General features: G+C 45.4%; 1 protein-coding gene and 1 non-coding gene across 3 annotated transcripts in view; both read right to left on the reverse strand.

Moving 5' to 3' along the window:
• Positions 1-24,681, reverse strand: part of SAMD4A (sterile alpha motif domain containing 4A) — a 201,481-nt gene that overhangs the window by 98,082 nt on the left and 78,718 nt on the right. The window lies entirely within an intron of this gene.
• LOC114209022 (U6 spliceosomal RNA) lies at positions 18,487-18,590 on the reverse strand. Its single transcript, XR_003609220.1, has one exon. It is a non-coding gene; the product is annotated as a U6 spliceosomal RNA (small nuclear RNA).

Below are 24,681 nucleotides of genomic sequence, written 5' to 3' on the forward strand. Positions count from 1 at the left end.
AACTGCTCACCCTTTGGCAGTGGACCAGCGATTTTGGGGTGCCATTTGAAGTGTCACTAACTGGGCAAATATTTACAGGCACAAGCCATGGAGCTTTTCTAGGAATGTCAGTTAATTTGCTAAATTAATGACCCTTAAGGTGGAACCCTTAAAAAAAGTTAATTCGTCTCTAACGGGTGAGTAATTTATGCCTTGGGACAAGGTATTGGTGGGGGAGAGGGGGAGGGTATGCATGTCTGACTAGTTAGAATAACCACATATAAATTAAAAACAGGCCGGACTTAAAATCTCTATCTTTTAACTTTTTTGACTCCTGATTTTCTACTAATATCTGAGCCAATGATGGGTTGACTTTGGAAAACTCTTTTCTATGCCAATATTTTGCCTGGAGTTTGAAATGACAAGATTTTTAAAAATCCCTTCTTGGTAAGTCTCTTGGCCTCAGGGATTCCCTACAGAAGATCTCATGTATTTGCCATTCACTAAAAGATTGTGCCCACCTGGCTGTACCTGGAGACTTGCCTCCAGATCTCCGGGGTGGAATAATTTCCACTTCAATCAGCTGGCTTGAAAGAGCCTTTTGCCTTGAATAATAACAAGGTGATTTCTTTTGGGCTCAAATGATCACTTAAACAATCCTTTCAAAAAGACTCCTGTGCCATCTTTTCCTCCTCCTTCATGAGATAGGCAATCTGCAAGAAGTTATCTAAATGTTTTGATTAAAAGTATGCAGCTAGATGAGTGTTTCTGGAGCTCTGTTAGGAAGATGAGTTTGTGTGTGTGGTGGGCTCTGAAGTATGAATAAATCAGGCAGAGAAGTGATCCTCAATGCCAGGATCATGGAAGTTTCTGAATCTGATAAAGAGGTCATCTGGATTCTCCATTTGCCTCCCTCCAGCACTCTTCTATCTCTGCACAAGCCTGTTTAGTAAAGAACGTAGGAATCCCAGCCATCACCACCACCTCGACAGGGGTTCCCCTGACTCTACCTGAACCCCGGGCGTGGTCCTGGGCCTCCGACCCTGTCCTTACAACCACTTGTGCCTGGGTTTTAGGCCAACCCTACAAGACTTCCTGGAATTAGATGCCGGCTACCTGCTATCCCAGCCCCATCAGGGATACTCAGAAAAGAAATGACTATGTAACTCCGAGAGATGACAGCCCTCCCTTAGTGTCCTGGAGCCTAAGCCCACGAAGACCAGAGCATCAGTGCACCCTTCCATCCCTGGAGAACCAGGCTGGGTGCTGGCTGGGTACACAGGTTCCCCAAGAGGGCCCACCTCCAACAGCACCGTATGGAAGAAAACAGGGTGCCAGCAGCAGAGAACCCAGGGTTGGTTATCCAGGTAGCCAGCAATGCTAAAAACAGTGTTTTTTCCTTCTTCGTTCATTTCCTTCCTCCCCTCCCACCCCCCCAACCCAGGCATACATATGAAGCAGCAGGGCTTGACACAAGTCACTGAACGCCTGAAAGACAAGGCTGGCCTATATTGTCAGCAGAGTGGGGACTTGGTCTTAATTTATTTCCTTTTATGCTTTAATTTGGCACATGTTCATTCTCCATTGCATTATCTTTTTTATTTATCTTTTTAAGAATGCAGCCACAGCCAGAGTACAGACCCATCTTGGGAACTTGATTATGTGCTGAGAAACTCCATCCTAAATACTTGTGGGAACAAAAGTAAATGCTTAAAATACAACTGATGATTAATAAGTATTAATGCCAACAGGGTTACCAGGGATTGGGGAATGTCAGACTCACAAGTTGAGCCTTCAGTGGGATGTGTGCTGGTTAAGTCAGGGACCCAGATACGGTGTGTGTGTGTCACTTGGCTACCGTTGCTACCAGCAATCAACAGCCCCCCAGAAACCACCTTACTTTATTTTTCTGTGACTCCCTGCTGTACAGGCCTGATCTGGGGAGATGCAGAGGCCACAGAAGAGAGCAAATAGAATGAAACAGTAGAGACAGGAGGCAGGCATGGAACGGAGAAAGCCCCAGCTGCTTCTGCTGCCTTCTCAGTCCTGGGAATAAGCCCGAATTCTGGAGTTCTCCCTTATGAACTCACACCTCAACCTTCTTCCATGCACGCAGCAGACTCCCCATGACCCTGAGCAGTAGGCCATGTTGCGGGATGAGAACAGGCTTCTTCTTCATCCCCGGACCCCTGAATCACACACCCCTTTCATGGAATGCACACCTCACGTGTGTTCCTAATATTCATTCCGCATAAGGCCGGTCTCATAAGCAAACGTTGTATATTATGATAGCTCTCTTCAAGAGCTCTGTGTTTCTTCTTAGGCAGGATATTGTGTCAGCCATAAATCTTTCCATCATCGGGACCAGTGGTCTGTCCTAGCTTACTTCTCCCTCTCACCTTTGGGGAGATTTCCAATTCTCCCTTTGGTTAAACTGCTGAACTGGTCTCCTTGCCTGGTTTTCACTTTAGGCCCCATGAAGAAGTGACTAAAAACTTTTCCAAAATTACCAGTGTCCCCCACATATAATGGTCAATGCACACATAGAATTATACTTATCTACTCGGCCTCTGTTCCTAACATAATATTGAACATCCATAGAGTACTTTTTTGAAAACTTTGCAACTCTTTTTAAACACCATCACATCTAATTTTCAAAACAAGCATGAGTGGGCAGGTGGTGGGGAAACGGAGGCTGGTGGAGGTGAAGGGCCATGCCCTGGGTCTCCCCTGCCACCCTAACTCTGCTCCCCCACCCCCCTCACCGGGGCTGGCGTTCCTGTCCTCTCACCATGAGGCTGAGGCAAGGCTCGCTGGGAGAAGGGTCAGCCCAGTGCAGCCTGACTGGTTCATCTGTTTTCTTGGTTCTTCTTACAAATGAATCTAAACCTAGACGGACATTAGGAAAATAATAGTAGTTTAAGAGCAAATCCCAGCATGTCTCCAAAACAAGAGAATCAAAATCAGAAAGCAAGTAAGATGTTGCTTTATTCTTCTTTCTCTGGGTCTGCTGGCTGGGTGTGAGTGAACTGGGTGCGTCGGGTGAGGGGAGAAGAGCCTCCAGAACATACCATTATGATTATCTAACAATAACAACACTCTCACTGGCAATGTCAACTGAAAAGATTAAAAGCATGAGGTTTCTTTTACTTTACATGGCAACTAGCTTCTGAAGCAAAAAAAAAAAAAAAGAGTAAAAATATTAACGGCTTCATTAGGTCTCAGCGATGCTGGTTACTTTAAGTATTCTTCAACCCTTAGCATTATAAACTAAAGAATGTGCTGGAACAGAGACTTCTGGATTTTATTTTAACTAAGTTACTTTTCAATTTTTAGGAAAGGATAGTTAAAAGTGTGGCTAAATATAAGTAACTTCAGTTTAGTTAACATTCCCTTAAAATGACCTTGTCATAAAGTAATCATACACTAAAAAGACCTCAATACCCACATTACAACCCTAAACATTGTCTCTGCTCACAGTCCAGACATGCACACCATCCAAGTCTCAGTCACAGACCTGAAAATTACGCCACACTGGCAAGAAGCAACTCTATAGCAGATGTATTTAAAAAAAATGAGTGGTAGCTACAAAGGCCCAATTTGCCATGCATTGTCTTATTAATTTTATTTTCTGAGAAGTAACTTTTTTTCCAAACAGAAAATGTGGCAGTTGGACCAACACAGTTAGTTTTCACTTGAATAGTTCTTATCCTACAACCACATGAAGCCTAAGGAAAGATTGCTGTGGGAGGAAAGACATGGTGACCTCAGGCACGCTTGTGAGATTTCCCAGCAGACGTAACATGGGAATCTACGGTGGTGGAGGACCAGGCATGCCCCCTCTGGGATCAGAAGACAAGGAAGTGTGGCCCCCGGGGGGACTCTGAACACATCACCCCCACCGTTTTGCCTCCAAATCTTTCTCCAGGTCATTATCCCCTCCTGTCTTCTCTATCTCAGATCCCAGACAAGATCCCCTCACCAAATCTTGAGGGCTATCCCATAAAAGTGTTTCCTTTTGCACATTCTGAGAGACTGATCTGGTAAGGATAAGCAGTGGAAGAGTTACCATGTAAGAACCAGCAATGAAAAACGGTCTTCCAACTGTGGACAGGACCTCAGGGCCACAGCACTACGTTCTAAGCCTGGGGAGGCAATCTCTTGTATTTCAGTTTCCTCGTAAGAAAAACTAAACATAATACCCTTCCGTCTCCAGCCACTTTCAAACAATGACCAGGAAAACAATGGTGTGTGCATCTGAAGACTCAGCACTGGGGTGGTGAGAAGGCAACCACTTTGAATATCCTTGCCTAAAGATCTTTCCTCCTATAAACTACAATCGACACCCCCCCACCCATGCCCACGCCTCAGGGCATCCTCTGAAATCCAGTCTTTGCCTAAAATCAATCCTGCATCATCTGGAAAGGGAAGAGAGTTTAAAGATTCTTGGTTGCAGATTGGTATTTTTAGCACTTTTAGAAAAGATTAGACTGTTTTTCATGTAACTCATTTCTCATAATATTAGCACTTGTGTTTTAAGAGCACGGAGCAAGGAGCTATTGTTAGAGAAGACAGGATCAGAATAAAGTGGCTGAGTTATAAGCTATATTGCTCATTATTTTCTTTAGCTGAAAATATCTCCTCAATGTCTACTTTCCAATTAGCAGCTCCCAAATATTCCTGCTCTAAAGGACTGTAGATATATAAGAATCACCAAAAACCAATTTTAAATATTTGACCTTCCATCCCAGTCTCCAAGAGTGATGAGAAACTGGCTCATCTGTGTTTCCAGAAAGTCCTACCAGAAGGTCAGACACAAAATTCAAACCTGAGTCAATAACAAAATAAGTATTTGAAATATCTGTCTTCCTTGTTTCCCCCACTTCTTCCTGCTGTCTGTTTTTTGGCTCTTTTACTACTTTTAAATTTTACATAGCACAAAGGGGGAATGTTACTTGAAAGAAGTTTGGGGGGGGTGCCTGGGTGGCTCAGTTGTTGAGTGTCTGCCTTCAGCTCGGGTCATGATCCCAGGGTCCTGAGGATCCCGGGGTCCTGGGATGGAGCCCCGCGGCGAGCTCCCTGCTCAGCGGGGTGTCTGCTTCTCCCTCTGTCCCTCCCCCTGCTTGTGCTCTCTCTCTCCCCTCTCTCAAATAAATAAATAAAATCTTTAAAAAAAAAAAGAAGAAAAAAAAGAAAAATTGGGGGACAAGGTTGGATCAAGCAGAAGGTAAAGTAAAAGGCTGGGATTATTCAGGGTTTCAATTTTCTATGCTTTACCAGTAGACTGTGTGTGTGTGTGTGTGTGTGTGTGTGTGTGCGCGCGCGCGCGCGCGCACGCATGCACACAAGTGAATATATGTACACCACACACACACATACACAATTACAGATGGGTAGGTCAATAGAGAGATAGTATGAATGAGCAAGAATTGGCTGCAGGTCATTGGAGACTATTGAAAAAGCATTCAGATACTAGTATAAACCCCAGGGGACTAATTCTGTAGACAAAAATGCCCTTTTAACCAAACAGTTCCAACACAGGAGAGAATTTCCTCCTTCCACCACAGCCAAATATTTTACTGTGAATTAAAAGACTAATTAAAACAATATTGTGGTATTCAAGCATGCTTGGGTTATGAAGAGAAACCTTCACTTCATGAGCAAACACTGAATCTCTGGTGAGGGTTATGCAGGAGTTGCGGAGACTTGCTTTGTTTCATTAATATTCACATATCCACTTGGTAAGAACTGTAGCTTGGAACTATGATTTCCATTACAAAGCCCCTGAAATGCCAGGAATGAGTCATGGCGTTGTGCCTGGGCATTGCGCTGATTTTCTCCATTAACCAGGCATACATACTGACAAGTTCCAGGAGAAAAGCTGAATGAGTCAGTTTCAGGAATAAACCGCATTAGAATACTATGTGCAAGGAGGAGTTTGGGTAATAGGAATCGGGGCGTTTTTTGTTTGTTTGTTATTGTTTTGTTCTCCTTAAATAGAAACATTCATAAAATTCATTTCTCCAAAAAGCAACAAGCATAGATCCATGCAATTATAAGGATTCTAACACCACGACCAAATTGGCTACCCCACCACTGCACGATGTGCTAAAACGGCCAGGATCGATAGTAGCTTTTCGAGGACAATTCCGCAGTCACTTGAACACACAGGGTCCTATCTGCATCATTTCCAACCATCTTCTCTTGTCCTGGCTCTCTTCCTCAGCTGTCTTCCACTAGCTGACTGTCACATAGGATTGGGGGTCACCGGGAGACAACAGGTCAGCTAAGGGAGAGGTGGGGCCAGAATCTGGGCTCAGCAGCAGCAACAAACTGTATAGACAGACAGAGAGCTCTGGCTTTGGAGAGAAGCAGAATGCATTCTGCAGGGCTCCGGAACGTGGGGACCCTTGCAATTTGTCGTGTTCCCTAGCGCCATTCTAAGAAATGGGACTCCAAACCTCTTTAGCCCTCCTCTTCCTTGAGAGTTGTTCCCGTATTCAAGAGGTGAAGGCCTAGAACATTGTCATCCTGGCCATCTATTAAAAAATACCTTATTTGAGCATATTTGGGGAAGTCTGGCAAGGGGGAAATATTCAAAGCACAGCGAGCATCAATGGCTAACATCTTCCCAGAACTTCTGATCTTATCTGAAGTTTGAAACCTGGATCATGAAATGATCTGAAAACAGCAGAATCATGACAAATGGAGAAATCCGAATATGCCAACGGCACTTGCAAAGCCACACTGTGAAGTTAATTAACGAGAGTGATTACATGAAGCTCGCGCCCCTCTTTCCAGCACGGGCCTGCTGTGGTTCTCATTGGCTCCCCTGTCTAGGATTATACTCCGTTGCTCTACATCTTTCCTAGGACTGAGCCACAGGCTTGCTTTCTCCTTTTTTTGGATTTGGCTTCCAATGTTTAGGCACGAGTCAGCACACACAGATGAGTAGATGAACTGCGCTAATTTAAGGGAGCCCTCCCATGGAAGGATTCTCTTTTAGCCCTCTATATTTAGTAAGGTTCGTGCCTGCGCAAGACACTTACTGAAGGATTGAATTTTCTAAACCTTGCGAGTGATGAATCTCTGCCCTGAGATCTGCCTCCTGTAGCTCCTTGCTTGTTCACTGGGGCTCTGAGGTCCCCATGGCCACCGAGCTTTCAAACAGGACAATTAAGGTGACCTCACTGAGAGGACAGGGGACTAGCCTCACTTCCATAAATGCAGCGAGCACGTACCATTTTGGGATCCAGACTGGTGAATATCCCGATCAGACAAAACTTGCTAAAACTTAATTTGACATGACAATTCTATTGAATTGCTCCCAGAAGCAATCATTCTGATTAAACCACAGGGTTCCTACATTTTACATTTAGTAACAGACTAAAGACTTTGAAGCTTCCCACTGCTGAAGCATGGATTCCCATGTTCATACACTGTTGCTTCATCAGACCTGATATGTGGCTAAGGAATAAGTTTCATGTCTAGCTCTCAAGCAGAAATTTCAGAAAGACTCTAGTTTCCTGGCTGTGAAACAAGCTGCTTTCCATGGTATGGGATTCTCTGCCGCCTTTTAAAATCTCTCTCCATCCCACTGATGTGAGTGTCATTTGGGACATGGCTACCTCAATGTTAACGGATATGCTGCACTGTCACGATGACAAAAGTCAATGGGTTTCAGCAATTGCACTACTGGGTATTTACCCCAAAGATACAAATGTAGTGATCCGAAGGGGCACATGCACCCCAATGTTTATAGCAGCAATGTCCACAACAGCCAAACTATGGAAAGAGCCTAGATGTCCATCAACAGATGAATGGATAAAGAAGATGCGCGCGCACACACACGCGCACACACACACACACACACACACACACACACTGGAATATTACGCAGCCAACAAAAAATGAAATCTTGCCATTTGCAATGATGTGGATGGAATTAGAGGGTATTATGCTAAGCGAAATAAGTCAATCAGAGAAAGACAAGTATCAACTGATCTCACTGATATGTGGAATTTGAGAAACAAGGCAGAGAATCATAGGGAAAGAGAGGAAAAAATGAAACAAGACAAAACCAGAGAGGGAGACAAACCATAAGAGACTCTTAATCTCAGGAAACAAACTGAGGGTTGCTGGAGGGGAGGGGGGTGGGAGGGATGAGGTGGCTGGGTGATGGACACTGGGGAGGGTATGTGCTATGGTGAGCACTGTGAATTGTGCAAGACTGATGAATCACAGACCTGTACCCCCGAAACAAATAATACATTATATGTTAATTAAAAAAACTTAAAAAAAAAGTCAATGGGTTTCCTCCCCATGTTTTTGACATTTAAAGACATCTGCAGAAAGGTAGACCCCATCTGTGTCCTGCTGCAGAGACTAAACACCTGCACGGTAGAAACCAAGCCAGGATCCTGTTCCTTGGCAGGATGGGCCTTCAGAGAACAGAATCAATTATCCTCTGCTTTCTCTTTTGTTTCTCAAATTCTTGGGCAGGCTGAAGAGGTCAAGTTTTAAACAAGCTGCTGTTGCGTTCTTACTTCTTTAGAGAACCTCATGCAGAAATTTATATCCAAAAGCAACATAAAGGAGCAGCAAAGCTCCTGTCCTTCTCTCCCTAAAAATGGAATAAATTTACTTGGCAGCATCTTTGCTTCCACTGAATATATTTACTTCTTAAATGAGACAAACCTCTTGCCAGGCTTCTCGCCCACTCTGCGGGGACATAGGCCTCCTTTGCATAACCTCTCCTTCCCGTGGAAAAGAATGAGAACACTATGCTTTAATCTTTTGGCATTTCTTGCTGGATGCAAGTAGGATACTACAATGGATTTAGGTCCCAGGAAGGAGAAGTGAATGAATCCTCTTCATTCCCTTCCCCCTTTAATTCTGTGTGCCCCGGCATGGTGTTTTTACGACTCACGGAGTAGGCTGCATGCTCAGCTAGAGGCATCAGAGACTTGAGAAAGCAGGGAAGACTGGCCTCCAAAGTTAAGGTCTGAAAAAGAAACCAATCCAGACCCATGGGCTGAGGTTTGAAGTTTAAGACTAATGGCCGTGACTGTTTACACAGACAGAAGACAGTTATTTAAGGGTGAAATCTGATCTACCTTTAGCTCAGCCAAAATGATGATCCAAGAGAAGTGTAATGCTATGTCTTCTTAGACTCAGCTGCCGAAGGGTCCTGCAGAACAGTGGGGCTGGTGGGTTGGGATCTGTTGCTCCCTCCCCGGACCCAAGGCCCAGGGCCCCATGGCAGAGCTTCCCCCCAATGATGCTAGGCATCCTGACAGCAGATGGGGATTCAGTGGACTTCCAGAATGTTTTTTCCCAGCAGACAGAGGGGGTAAATGAAACCGGTCCAAACCTCAAGTGCTAAAAGGAGCAAGCAGCCTGCTTCGCTGACACTGTCCCAAAACCCATGGTTCTAGAACAAGGAAGCCATTATTTCTCCCCTGGTCCGGAGAGAGCTGGTTGCCTGTATTGTTTTCCAGCTTCGGAAGTACCAAATAAGGACGACTTTTGGTTCAAGGTAGGAGCCATGACTGTTTATATGACCTCACTCTTTCTTACATAATACATTAAACAGGCCCTTTAGGCCTAAGTTTAAAAGCTAAATTCTGCCTCTGGACAAAAATGTGCCATTCCCATTGAAGTTGGTGTGACTTGGCTGTCAGACAGCTGAGGTCAAACTTCACTCTTCAGCAAGGATGTGATGGATAAGTAATAGTTTCCAAGACTGGAATATAACGCTCTAAAAAAGAGACATTGGAGGAGTATGGAAAAAATGACTTTAAAGCCCAAATCAACAAATACTTCCCATCATTTAGGAATGTGTTTGTGGACCTTCCTAGCTTACAAGGTAACCCTTGAGAGAGGGCCCAGGCACCTGTCTGAAAAATCATTCAAGATCTCTTTGGGTGAGGCTCCACTGCAGGAGAAATGCAGCCTGGACCAGAAGATCCCACTTCCAACGGTTGACGTGCTGGTGTCTCCCTCCCGGTCACTTGGTGGGGAGGTGCATAGTGGGCTCTAGAGCAACACATTACATTATAATTGTACCTTATCATTTCCCTGTTCCCACGCTACACACAGACATTTTATGTAATTGATCTTGATTTTGTACCTATATAGATTTATTGGATACTACTTTGTTCCACAATGAGTTTTATTTTTTAAAAAGATTTTACTTATTTATTTGAGAGAGAGAGAGAGAGAGAGAGAGAGAGGGAACAAGTGGAGGAGGGGCAGAGGGAGAGGGACAAGAAGACTCCCTGCTGAGCAGGAAGCCTGATGCAGGGCTTGAACCCAGGACCCTGATACCATGTCTTGAACCGAAGTCAGACACTTAACCAACTGAGCCACCCAGGCGCCCCATTGCATAACGAATTTTAAATGACTTCCATGGGGTCTTAGGAACTGCCCCACATCCCCATAACAGTTAAAAACCATTAATTTAACTCAAGAACCTGAAAACAATATTACGCCCTCATAATAACTTGGATGATTATTTTAAAAATTGAAGATGGCATTTACACAGCAAAAGTCGAGAGTAAATCAAACCTGAGGCATTCGAACCCTCCAATTTTCATTTAAAGACAAATTCCAAGAGAAGAGGTCATCCTCTCGGGGGCCCTGTTGAACATTATGCAGCCCTTTCCGAAATCCTACAAAATCCTGCTCTAGGTGCATAGAAGAGGAGGCAGAGGACAACATATTCCAGATCCTGACAAAGCCTGACATCTATAGATCACTGAAAACAAAGTCTCCTAAGGTAAGCTTTAATCATCCCCACCTCCCTACCACCCTAACACAGAAAGTAAAGATGACCACATGCGTCCCAAGGCTCAAAAGAAATAAAACTACACACGAAAACAAAAACAAAAGGGCTGACTCTACCCTGAAGAAAAAAAATCTGTACTCTAAAAAGGAAGCAGTGGATGGGGGTAATGGGGTGACATTTCCTGCCGCCCTCCCCCAATACCTCTGCACCTCCCCTCCCTTCGCTCCGTGGTTTCGCTTCTGGCTTGGGCTCTGCTGCCCATCTTCCCTGAGGTATCAGTTCAGGCCCATGTGTTGAGCCTTGTTAATCCAAGTTTCGACTTCATGCCTGCTGGTATCTGGTTCACTGCCATGTTCACTGCAACTGAAATGTAGAGACCTACCCTGAGACATGTTCAGATTCTGGCTTCGCACGCCCCGACCATGGAACTCTAGAAGACTGAATTCATTTCACATTTTCAGTAAAGTCTAAGTCCTGCCACTCAGGAGCATCCACAATCTCATCTCAAGCTGCCTTTCCCCCTCTCTCACCTTCTCCAACCCTGTACCTCAGAACAGACTCTGCCTTGGCTCATGTTACTCCTCCGTCTAGAAAGAACATTTCTGCCCATCTTTGCTTGGAGGGTAAATCCATACCTGTTCTAAGCACTTCACACAACTCACTTTATCCTTACAACAATCCTGAGAGGTAGATACTATTATTATACCCATTTTAAAGATGAGGAAGCAGAGGCACAGAGATGTGACCCAGCTTGATCAAGTAGCCCAAACAAGGAAGTAGCAAGGCCAAGGTTTGAACCTAATGGTCCAACCCCAAAATCTGTGATCCTAATGATGACTAAGCTGCCTCTTTCATAAAACCTGCATGTCCCAGCTCCAGCTAGAATTTTGATCTTCACCTAAACTCCATATCCCTTTAGTAATGTCTTTCCTATGGTCCTACCATTTTCTACCTAACTTCCTGGATGTTTATGGGCATTTCCTCTTTCCGGGGAGATGGTAAGCTTCTTAAGGACAGAATCCATGTGGGATTCAACTTTGGCCCCTAGGGCTTACCTCTAAGCCCTGCACCTGCACAGTGGGTACCTGTCAATATTTGTGGGTGGAAGGAAGCAAGCAAGGAAGGAAGAAAGTACCCACTCAGCAAGGGATCCCAGCTGGAGTGAGGAAGCACTTCATTCTTTGTTTTCATCCCTATGTAGTCGCACATTTTATATTTATCTTTATTGGTTTTGGAACATGTGCAGCTGCTCTGGTAAGGAAAGCAGGTTGCCTGGAAGGTTAAAGCTGTGTCCTATGTGCATGGGAAGCAACAGGGGTCGAGTTCCCCTTGGTTCTTCATACACAAGAGTGTGGTTTTGATACAGAAGCTACTTGGAGAAGCAGTAGTAATGGCGGTGAGGACAACAGCAGAAATAACAAGGAAAACCACTAGCCATGACTGCACACCAGTTCCGGGCACTTCACAACCAGTGTCTGCGATCCTTTCAATAACCCTGTAAGTTAGGCCTTGTCATCCTTAGTCCACAGATGGGAACTGAGATTTGGAAAAGCGAATTCTTCTGGTCAGGGTCACAAGCTGGTAAAACATAGCACAGAAGCGTGAACCCAGATCTGCTTCCTTCAGGGTCAGTCCGGGCTCTGTCCACTATAGCAGCAATGCCTACAGTCCCCCAGGAGCTAAGAAAAGCAAGCTACCTGGTCCATTCATTCTTTACTTCCTGGACTCTCTCTTTGATTTCATCTTTTAGGTGAAAAATTACCCTCGCACACACCCGGTGCTTCCAAGAAACCAGATGAACAGTAACCTACTTTCACATTGCTCAGAGAGTTCTTAATTACTAGGAACAGACAGGACCATGGTCATAAAAAATGTACCACGAGATATCCAAGAGGGTGGTGCAGATGCGGGAGGGGGGCAAGGGATGGGGCCAGACAGATTTGCTTGGAGTCAAAGAGGCACAGAAAGAACTAAATGTTCTGCTTAGAAGAAAGATAAATCACTTTTCATTAACCTATAAAGTTGTCTTAGTTGCCCCACAACAACCACTTGATGCGTTCACAACATCGCCACAAAAACATTTTAGTGGTCTTGGGTGTAAACAATGGTTTTACACAGGAAGAGCAATGCTTTTCACCCTGCAGGGGTGGGGGGCGGGTGGGGGAAGAAGGGAATCCCTCAAAATGCAGCACACACTTAAACATGATTCAGCTGTGATTCATCAAAGCTGGAGTAGTATTCTGTTCACTCTAGGATTCTGGGTGCAAAGTGTTCTCTCAATGCTGGCAAAATCATCTTCCCATGCTCCTGAATGATAGGCCACTTCCGTTAACATGCTCTAAAGTTCAAAATACATTTAAGATAGATTCTTCTGTGTGTAAGGCAGAGTGGTGCTAGCGTGAGCAGAAATACTAATAGCTACTGGGAGCCTGGTCAAAAACCAACCACATTAACAGTCATGCTTCTAAAGATAAAAGCCCCCATTCAATATTCTTTATCAGCTTGATTTAGCCAAACTTGACACATTTGCTACTCATTTCTAGTCGTGGTGATTTTAAGTCTGTGACTGTTCCCTTGAAGGCAGCCTTCCATGGAAAGCACGTGCTCTGGAGGGAGCGTCTGGGGAGGGAGCGTCTGGGGAGAGAGTCCCTTCCTAAGGGACTCCGGGTGGAGGGCATGTGAGCTATTTAACAGTCTCTTGGCTAAGCCTCCTATAGCAACTAGAATATAAGGCAGGCAATCTGGGTGCCATGTGTTCAAGGAGTTTCACAGCAATCAATTTCTAGCAAATTTCTAGCAAATCCAGGCAGTAGGGACAAACTCCGTAGTCTGGCCATTGCTCTCATGTATGGTGCCCCTTCTCAACAGAATTAAAAGAAGACAAAACATGGCAGCTTAATCTAAATGTCCTCTGCTCTGTTGTCTTGGGCACTGATCTGAGGCTCGTCCTTCTTTCTGTATCTTTCCCTGTCTGTCCGTCCCTTCATGACCCTGCAGCAGAACACGGTGGAAGAAGAGCACAGGCTCAGGAGCCAGACCCCTTCTGTTCAAGTCCTGACTCTGTCACTTACCAGCTCTGTGACCTTGGGCAAGTCACTTAGCCTCTCTTGCCTCGGTCTTCTCACCTATAAAATGGGGCTGAGAATAACACGACCTATTTCGTAGGGATTTTTTTTTTTTTTAAGTAGGCTCCACGCCCAGTGTGCAGCCCAGCACAGGACTTGAACACACGACCCTAAGATCAAGACCTGAGCTGAGATGAAGAGTCGGACACTTAACCTACTGAGCCACCTAGGCACCCCCTAGGGATTTAAAGGGCGTAAACTAGAAAGGGATTAAGGTAAAACAAAAGGGCCATATAAAGGTTAGCTATTACTATTTTTTTTCCCTTCCTATCTTCTTCCCTTTGCTTTCTTTCAATAAACACTTACTGAATATTCCCTAGAAACAAGTCTCTACATAGGATGCTTTGTAAACTTCGAACATAGACAGGGTAGAGTCCTTGTCCTCCAAGGAAGGACAGAAGGTAAAATGCTACAGGAGAAAAAGATCACCAGTCTGGGATTTGGGGAATGGGGCTCTGGCCCCAGCACCATCACTAACTTCTTTGTGGTTTCCTCACCTGTAAGCCCAAGATCCTTCCAGGGATGTTGACAACAGAAGGCAATAGTACCCAGCCAGGCCCCACACACCATGCCAGCTGACTGATGATACCATCAGCACCACAACTCACAGGGGAGAGAAAGGGTCTCTAGCCGGGCCAGTCACGGACGGCTTCGTGGGCTCCGGATTTATGTGTGGCCCTGAAGGGCGGCTCGGAGGTAGGGAGATGGAATTGAGGGGAGGACGGAAAATGTGCAGAGGCACAAGAGGATTTGGGAACTCGTTAATAGCACATTTTGGCGGCAGCGGAGAACAGGTTTGGGGAGAGCAGGAGGGAAAAGAGATGTGTTCCGCCTTTGGAGGCTGGTGTGCATACAACGAGGGGCAGGCCATGAGGAGGAACTCATTCCAGGACAGTGGTACGGGGGACGTCTGGTGGTGGCCTGCAGGATGGGCCAGGTGGGGAGCGGACAGTTGGAAGACAACTGCACAAGGCAGCCTTGAAGACTCAGAGGCTTGGGAGGGAGGCCCCCCCCCACAGGACAGCTGCCTGGTCTGGAGAACTCCCGTCCCCACTCTTCTCCACAGTTCCCTCAAGTTAACAAGAGGATGACAGCAAAGTCTAAGCACAGTAAGAACTTAGTAAACATTCTCGAGAAAGCAAAATAACGCCTGTGAGAACAGTTGTGAATGAATTACTATTCCCCTGGAAGTCAGTTATTGGTGAAACACATAACAGGTGACAGCAAAAGGAGGAGGCCCACGGAGACTTCACCCAGGTCACCGGCCCTGTGAGCCGGGAGAATATGACAGAAAGAGAGCTGGTAGTCCAGGAGAATGTCAGGATGTGGAGGAATGGCATGCACCTCCCCTTGACTCTCCAGTCAGAATGGCCGTGGTTACTGGACGCCGCAACTGCTGTGTAGACTAGGGAGAAATTAAAGCCAATGCCCTCCCTGGACCTGGATCCCTGACCTACACTCCTGGTCCCTGAGGAAGAGAAGAGAGTTACACCCTCAGACTCTCAGCCTAAAGCCACCAATGGTGCCAGTCACAGATACCACCGCATCCCATAAAAAGACAGTATGCGCAATTGTTCCCATTTTCAAAGTGAGAAAATTGGACTGAGGTCACTTGGTGAGTTGGTAACAGCTGAATCCAGAGCCTGGGACTTGTCATGGACTTGAAAGCCTGGTCCCTTCCCAGATGTCTCTCAGGACGGTTTTTTTGCCCCAGTCAGCCTTCACAAACAGATCTAAAACCACAGTGCAAAATACAAGAGCGTGAAATTGGAAATAAAATAGGTGCTTCTACATTGATTTAAATCCCATTTATTTTTAATAACCACTGAGGTTAGGCTTTGCATGAAAGGTGAGAGGTTGGTTTAAATCTTGATGAATGTCTTGGTTGACTAGTAAAATACTGTCATTCTGCTCAGGTGAAGAAAAGGCCCATCGAAAAATATCACACTTATTTAGCTTTTCTTAAAACTAAGTGCACATCTCCTGGACATTTTCTTCTGTGGTCTTGGGCACCTACGATTTGCCAGATTTTGTTTACTGGTATGTTCCCTTCCTCCAACATGTGCGGATAGATATGTGTCTGTAGGTTTATGGCAACGAAAGGGCTAATGCTCACCCTGTCACAATCACACATAAATTCTCATCCTAAATGGGAATCATTTGTCCTCTTAGTTAAGTGTTGATGGCAATGTTTATAAACTGAAGACATCTGGCTCAGAATGGGGGCTCAGACAATTGCAATAAAAAATAATAGTAATACAGATTGGTTAGTAGGAGAGGCTTCAGTATGAGCAAAAACAATTATGTCAATAAGCCTAACCTAATGTGGAAGTAAATGAGAATATCAGGCCATGAATCAAGAAGCTCACATAGGCATTGTTTTAATTAAATCCATGAAGTGTTGCTGTTCCTCGTACTTCCCATGGGTCCCTCCTTCCATTGATCTTGGGCGTCCCCTCTTTACCTCCAGGCCTGGAACAATGCTTCTGGGGTTTTCCCACAATCATCTGCTTCTCCTTACACATCGTTCCATAGTTGGGGTGACCCCTGTCAGTCTTGCTTAGTGATGGGTGGTGAGTCTCTCATCAGACTTAATCTAAGAACCCAAAGGTCTCTCCTTTACCTGAACAACAGCAGAAGAAATTTGTCTCTTAAACTCACTCCCTGAGCTTTCGAGTTCATACCCTGCCCAGTTGTGTCCCATTCCCAGGGAAGAATATCCACCATTGCTCAAAGTAAGAACAACAAGATTTCAGGTTGAGATAGTCCCTTTCTTCCAAAAGCCTGAAATAGCAGGTGAGTGCTTCTTTCAATCTGTTCAGATTTTAGTCAGCACATTTTGGTTATTCTAGACCCAGAAAATCCTCAGAAATCAGAATTCATTATGGAGGGTCAGAACGATGGAGATGGATGCCGGTCAACCAGGAATTAATGAGGATTGCGGAAATCCAACCAATTTCACCTGGAGATCTCTGTGGCCATCCATCTTTTCCACCATCTGCTCCAAATTTGGCCCTATGCCCTGAGAGGTAAAAGACAAATGCATCCATCTTAAAAGTTCACCCAGGTGAAATGCCATTAAATTGCATTATTGTCCAGAACTGCAGAGAGAAACATTTCTTTCCTAGTTAATCTGGCAGCCATCAGTTGTTCCCCCATTGACTTGAGAGAAGCATCTGGTTTATGTGTTAGAATAAAATACCTCACAATCTATCAAAATTAAACCCCAAAGAGCTATTACTGAAATGAAGGGCGGTCTCTTTTTTGTTGGAGGTAGGTAGACGCATGCTTTCCCACAAAGTTCATGTTCCGGCATACTTATCTTTGGGATCTGCATTCCCTGGATGAATAGAAACCTAATAATCATACCTGTTTTATGATTTTAAGCATTCCAGGTTAGCATAAATTAAAGCACATTCATACGGCTGTTATTGTGAAAGACAAAAGCCACCTCATGGTAAAATATTATTCTTCCTGAGGGCTCTCAGATACCTCTTTTAGCGTGTCTAGTATCTACACGTATTCTGTTTTTCCTGCACTTGTTTGTGCTCTGATAGAGAGTCTAGACAGAGCACAGAGACAGAGGAAGGTCTTTCAAAAATGTTTTTAGACCAGAGAGGATAGAAAATTGACCCACTGGATTTTAGGACACCTAAAATAAGATTTCTTTCGTTATATCCTGATCTCACTTCATGAGAAATAGGTATGTTCCTGAACTATCAAATGGAAGTCACATATTAATAAATCGAATCTCATTATCTCATTATTTAAAGGAATTCCCTCTCTCCTCTGTGTGTGTGTGTGTGTGTGTGTGTGTATATTGGGTTCACATGAACAAACAAATATTTCAAATCTTTTTTAAGCTAAAGACTATCTTTCTTGAAACAAGTATTTTGAGGGACATCTGGGTGGCTTAGTCAGTTAAGCACCTGCCTTCGGCTCAGGTCATGATCCCGGGAGTCCCAGGATCGAGCCCCGCATCGGGCTCCCTGCTTAGTGGAGAGTCTGCTTCTCCCTCTCCCTCTGCTCCCCCCCCCCCCCGCCCCCTGCTTGTGCTCTCTCGCTCTCACTCTCTCTCTCAAATAAATAAAATCTTTAAAAAAAAAAAAAGAAACAAGTACTTTGAAATATACTCTTCAACTCCAAATGCTCCCTCCCTTATTTATTTCAGAGTTCTCTGAACTAAACTACATTGGTTAGGGAGAGAGGAGAAAGAGGGAGAGAGGAGAGAGCAGGTGGGAGAGAGAGAGTGAGTGCAGTCGGAGAGCTCACGTAGACAGGTCTGCCCACGGTGCCCCCCAGCTGCATGGGTCCTTGATGAGCATGAGGAAGGAGGTGTGTGTCTGTCTGCTCCCTCCCCAACCTGGCTCAGTTCCCTTGTAACCTGCATAGTATAAGCACCTTGGCAGACTCAGTGGGCATGTGTATTTTACACAACATGCCACAGCTGCAAAAGAGACCATGACTGGTTGACACTTTGACACTCAGTCTAGAAAAACTGGTCAAAGCATGGAATCATAAAAATGATACTCTCCTTATAGATAGATAGACAGATATAGATAGATACATAGATAGATGATAGATTCACTGATACTTATTATATATATTCACAGATATTTATGTGTCATCCTTGTGCAGGGGCCATGCTAATCTCTCTATCCTTCCAGCTTTAGTATATGTGCTGCCAAAACGAGCATTATATTCACAGATATTTAAATATATGAGTGTACACTCATTCACAAATTTGGTACAGGTGCAATGCCTTGTCTTCCACTCTCTGGAAGTCCCAGTTTCCTGAATAAACCAGAAATCTGCTATGATTTTCAGGTTCCAGTTTCCTTAAAGAAGATAAAAAATCCAAAGACAGCTGAAAAGCAATCTGAACTGCAGAATCTGCCTAGATTTTTATGACGTTCCCCACAATCTTTTAAAGTTATCTTGTTTATACTTAATTTGCCCACAATTTTTGTTCATCCCGGACAAGTCTTTCCAAGACAATGGTGTAGCTTCACAGAAACACCTCTCCTTTTCACACTCATGTATCATGTGTTTACATAACATTTAGTTACGTCTTAAATGGAAAAAGTACACCTGGTGTAAACAGGTTTGTGAACAAACAAGTCTCAGTTGGCTTCCGATTGCCCCGATCAGGGAAGTAGGAGAGGCCACAACAGAGTAGCTGCCTCGCCCCCCCCCCCCCCGCCACCTGCCGGGCGCAGAGACATCTGGCCCGCGAGCTGGGGGACCAGGGCACGGCCTGGCTGGGAGTGGACCCAGGGAGCTTCTCTGAATCTCAGGTGAGACTCAACCAAAGAAACAGCTAACGAGCTATTCTCATGCCGGAGAGGAAAGAAACTGACCAGGTTGGCCCTAGGGAGAAACTGTAGGTCGGTCTCTAACCTGAGGCCTTTCTAAGGCTTTGAAGGGTAATTTTGTCTGCTCGATTCTTATCTTACATACTACTGGATAAACTTCCTCATAAGATGCAGTAACACTGCTGTAAACAGAACAGAAAGAAAAGTAGTCATGTTTTTGGCCAGAGAAAAACCAAAAAGGCAGAATATATGTTATATATTAATCCCTAAAATTCCAGCTGGATCGAGAAATCAGCTTAGTTGCCTTGGTTCATTACTTTGGACCAAAGTCCATCATCTTACTCCTCCCGGCTGCTATCCAGGGTTTGGATAAACGTATCGTGGATGAGAGGTATCCGAAGCTGAATCCCGCCTCAGTGTCAAGGAGCGCCCACCCAAATCATCCACATGGGCCAATTCTACTTCGTTGCCACTTTGCAACACTTGGAGCTGTGTGGGATGGTAGATTTAAAGGGCCTTTATTTAGCTCCTGCATTTTATTTATTTATGACTTATGATTTACATCCTGCCTACTTCCACGAAAGATTTGAGGCAGCTTAGCTCTTCAGTTAAGCCCATTCTCAATCAGTTCAGTCACTTCTTCATCCTGCTATGTCCAACTTCAATGGAATAGTCTCCCCAGTGTGATCAATTACCTCAGACCCCTGTGTTCTGGGCCTTCCACTGAGCAACAAAGGCAGTGCCTTTGCAGAGTCTGTGACCTTTGGATTACTGCCCCAGCAGTACAGGAAATTCTGGCAGCCCTTCCCAGGGCATTCCCTTTGGTGTCAGGACCTCTCAGGGGTGGCGTAGGGTGTGGGGACCCACAAGGCCATCAGCAGCTCCACAGCCCGGGCAGAGGGAACTGAAGAGTGGCTTCAAGGACCCTCCCTGGTCAGGACGTAGGCTGTCAATAAGCATCCCATCTAGTAGGGGTCTCCGTCAAGATGTTCAATAATCACACAGCCTTTTGTGAGAAACGAGAATGAGCAAAGCCTGAATCTCAGCTACTATGGATCTCCACCCCTCCACTGCCACCTGTCAAGTCTCTAACTCAGTGGAGCAAAGTACCCACAGGTGTTATTTCAATTTGCCATGATCTTTCTGGGCTGAATAGATCACCTAACTTTACTATGCTTGGTTTTTCTATCTAGATCTTAGTGATGAAAACACTGGTCACGGGCATGCTTCAAGAACCCCAGGGAGAGAACTGCCATGTGTGGCTACGGCGAAAGCCCCCGAATGTCGCTGCGCCTGAGGGCTGCTCCTATCTGACGCCCTGCTCAGGCACCCAACCTCTTGCTCTCAGCTTTTCTTTGTAAGAATGGCAGCTGCTTATCTCAATGCCTACTACTCTTCCCGGATAGTGAATAAAGCACTGCATTCAATCATTTACTCTTGTAGCCTGCACCCCTGGTAATTCTGCTGAGGGGAAAAATTTTATTCGGCACCTAGGACACAGCTGTCAATGTAAGGGATTGTCCTCAGAGTCTGAAGACATCTCAGACAGAGATGCCTCACACCATCTGAATATATTTTTCCACTAGTGGGCACAGATTTGCATGCATCCTACTCACTCTCCCACCAACCTTTTCCCATCCAATAGCAGACATGTGGAAACAGCTGGTGGAGTCTTTGGGAGCGACCCGTGGCCATGGAATAGTATGCAGCTAACGTGCATGCACAAGGAACAAACCCATGACCCACAGTCATAGAGTCACAAAGGACTGAAGTTAATGAATAGACAGAAGATCCAAACGTTGGTCTTGACTGGAATGGAAGCTATCTTCACAGAATAGGAAACTCTGGGCTAGATTCCCCACGGGTCTACCTCAGTGGTCTGCTTTTATCTGCTAATCAGCGCTCTGTCCCAACCACCTGACGAACCAATTACAGACTTAGAACATGCTAGACACACCAGGGACAGGACTTTGAACTATTCAGGAATAAAATGACAACAAAGCAATCTATAGACTCTATTTTATGTGTCTGAAATATAGGTAGGTAAAATGTTTATTCTATATTATTTTAATCTCATAAGTTAAGGCAAGTATACGTAGACCCTTGTCCTGGGTATAAAAATGCATATAGACCAAAAGAGAATCACGCTTCTCTATCTATGAAGCACTGCCAAATGCTACTCTTGTGTGGTCTCACTATGACAACCTTGCTTGACAATCGCGGTGACAGGCATGTTCTCCATCATCAGCAGATCAAGGTGTCCCCTCACGTTGCTGAGCTGCTGTCCTCCTGGGCACTTATGGGCTCCTGGGCTCCCACTCCCACAAACTCTCTAGGAACACTCCTCAGCCACAGAAGGAGCTTTCTCCTGTTCTTTGCAAACAGAAGACACCTGTGGAAAAACTTGTGCCGGGGCAAATGTCCTGAGAGAGCAGTGGATGACAGTATGACAACTGCCTGGGCTTATGTCCCCAGCCTATCACTTTCCAGAACAAGTTATCCAGTTTCTCGGAGGACTCTTGGTTCCCTCCATGAATTATGAAGAAAATAAAAATAATATCTACATCCCATGTTCCTACACGGATAAAAGGAAGGCAGGTGATTTGAGAACAGTATGGCACCATCCAAAGAAGAGTTTAGATACAGGGAAGCCCGGGAAATCAGACAGGCCAAGATCCTGGGACCAGGGGAGGGAGACTGACAAGGGACTCTAGAGTGGGCCTGGCTCATTTCTCTATTTCCCTTTCCTGGCTCCAAGCACACCCCTTCCCCCCAGGTGATGACACCAGGCCACCTAAACTCTGTCCCAGTGTGTTGTTATACAAGGAGCTACGGTTGTCTCAAGGCAAAGTCCCAGGTAGTGACGCAGCACGGGTAGTTTCCAAAGGAAATTTTCAGAGTCCAGAGTCAGCCAGCACTCTGACGGAGTTGGACTCCGTGACGGTTTGTTTGTTTTCAGGTGCTATGTTCTACCTCATGACCACTAGCTCCCATCCATCTTTCCTTCCCTAAAGCGCCAAGTAGAGCATCCCCAGGAAATGTCTGCTGAAGAATGAGAACAGGGATAGGGATTTATCAGTTGATTATTCATGATCCACATAAAGTAAGGGCCATAAAAGCACCAAATGCCACCACCAAAAAATCCCCCTAACAAAAAATTTTGTTAATAGCCCTGATAAGAATGGATACCACCAGGGAAGATGGCAGGTCTCTCAGGAACTTTGAGACTGACTTCCTGACCATGATGCATCTCGAATGCCTCACAGGCCTGTGGCGATACTGATCCCCTCAGCCCTCGAGCAGCTGGGCACAGCCTGAGACAGCTGGGTGACTCCAGCGTGCTGAACAAAATGTTAGCATCCTCCATGTTCCTCGCCATGTAAGGGACCCCAAAACAGCCATAGCAATGTGGAACTGCAATCCTAAATATCTCCTCTTTATAATACAGAGAGCCAGAGATAAATTGGATGCTTGGTTGCCCAGTTTCATTTATTTCCTTGCCTGATTCTGATATCAAGCCCTCACAAGCAGCCTATGAATGAGGCAGCCACAATTTACAGGTGCATAAACGGACCTCCAAGAAGCCAAGGGACTTGCCCAGTGTCATCCTCCTCTAAGCACCAGCCTGGCCCAATTCTGCTCATTCTCTGCCTCCTGCACAGCATGTAAAACATAGCCGGCCAGAGGGTGTGCCTAATTCCTCAGTGTGACTTTTCTTCTAATGAATGTAATCTTAGAAGATGTGAGAGCGGAAACCAAGGGTGAGAAGTAAGGACATTACAAGGGGAAGACGGTAGAGCAGCTTGGGGGGAATGCTGGCAAAATGGAATGAATCTTACTTGGAGGCCAAGTGGATACCACAGTGGAAAGATCACAAATGGTGCAGAGAGGTCTGGCCGCAGGCGATGGCGGGATGAGGAAGAGACTCTTGTTGGAGGGGGGGCATGGGGTCTGACTGTCGTAGGGCCAGATGGCTACCCACCCAGGGCAGGATGTCAAACAAGCTTTCGGGCATGTAGGGATGGGGGCCACCTAGAGATGGTGGATGAAGAGCAATCATTTGCCCAGAGAAGGAGGCTGAGACTCTGGCTGGCTGAGACCTTGCAGGGGAATACAGCCCAGATCTGGAATGTGAGGGGGTCACTGAGCTTCCTATGGGGAGGTCCAGGAGATCTGTGATCCCCGGGTAACATTTATAATTAATTGGAGAGCTAAATAATTACACCTTCCCTTTAAGCTCCTCTTACATGTATGTCACGTGATTCAGTTAAAGAGTACTCTTGACCTCAAGGTCCTGAACCTAACACTGAAGTGCACTGTAAAAGGAGTCTTCACTCTGCGGAGCCTCAGCTCCTGGGATGGCTGGGATCTCCCCACCGTGCAATCTTTATCCTAGCCAGATCTACAGAATTGCCAAGTAGAACCCAAAGAGGACATTCTCACCTCCAAGAGATAGGTGGAAAGGAGCCTGGCTCTTCACTGGCTAATTTCAACCGTCCTCATATGAAGTTTCCTGAAACTGTCACTTACTCTGCAAGGCTGACTGTCCTCCCAGTGCAGCTGGCCCTTAGGGAAGAGCTGGTGTTCATCTGACGTGACTGTCCCACAGTAGAGGACGGACAGTGCCCGTGCCTTAGCAGAGAACCCAGCACAACTTTGACAGCAAAGTTGCAACACTCTCAGCCAAAAATCCTTGACTACCAAGCTAGAAATCGTGCTTCCAGCTGACCTTTCCTCTTCCCCTCCAAAAACCTGGCATCTCTCTGACCCCTTGACCGGCAGTGAGCAAGCAAGACTGGCAGCCCCATCACACAGTTCATTCTGGCCGCCTTGGAAAGTGACAAAGGAGTCCGGGAGGAAAGCTGCACCTACAGAGGGGGGAATGCAGCAGCGCAATGAGGAGAAGTCTTCCTACAAGAACATCATGATCGTGTGACTTACCGAAGGAAGGTTTTAGATAATTATCAGTTTCAGTTTCTCATTATACCGCAGATAGGCGGTGGGTGGACTAATTTGTTTCAGTGGCCAAGGTACCTGGAATATGTTATAATAAAGCATTTTAATGGCTGATATATGTCACTGTAAGTTTAGTGAGGAAATTGAAAAATGCTCATACTACAGGCGTTAGACACAGGTATGGAGTAGATGGAATGCATGCGATCCTATAAAAGGCACCCGAAATACTCGTTCATCTGTCATTGACTTCCACTGGAAAACAGATGTTAGGTTTCTTCAGGGGATGGAAAAATGGCAAAAAAAATCACGTTATCTGTCACTTTGCCCTGTGGGCTTGGCAAAATAGAAGAAAGCGCATATAAAGCTAATCCCAGAATCAGCTTTACTATAATTCTTGCTACTTATTCTAGAGGATATCTGTGCAAATGTCTCAGCATCTCTTAGTCTCTCAGCAGATAGGTTCGTGCTTGACTTATCACGAGTTAGGGGGCTTCTCCCAATACTGCCAACTAAGGCA

This window comes from Eumetopias jubatus, unplaced genomic scaffold (assembly GCF_037043125.1).
Source record: "Eumetopias jubatus isolate StellerSeaLion01/CBP00866 unplaced genomic scaffold, mEumJub1_p1.0 scaffold_7, whole genome shotgun sequence".
Lineage (NCBI taxonomy): Eukaryota > Metazoa > Chordata > Mammalia > Carnivora > Otariidae > Eumetopias > Eumetopias jubatus.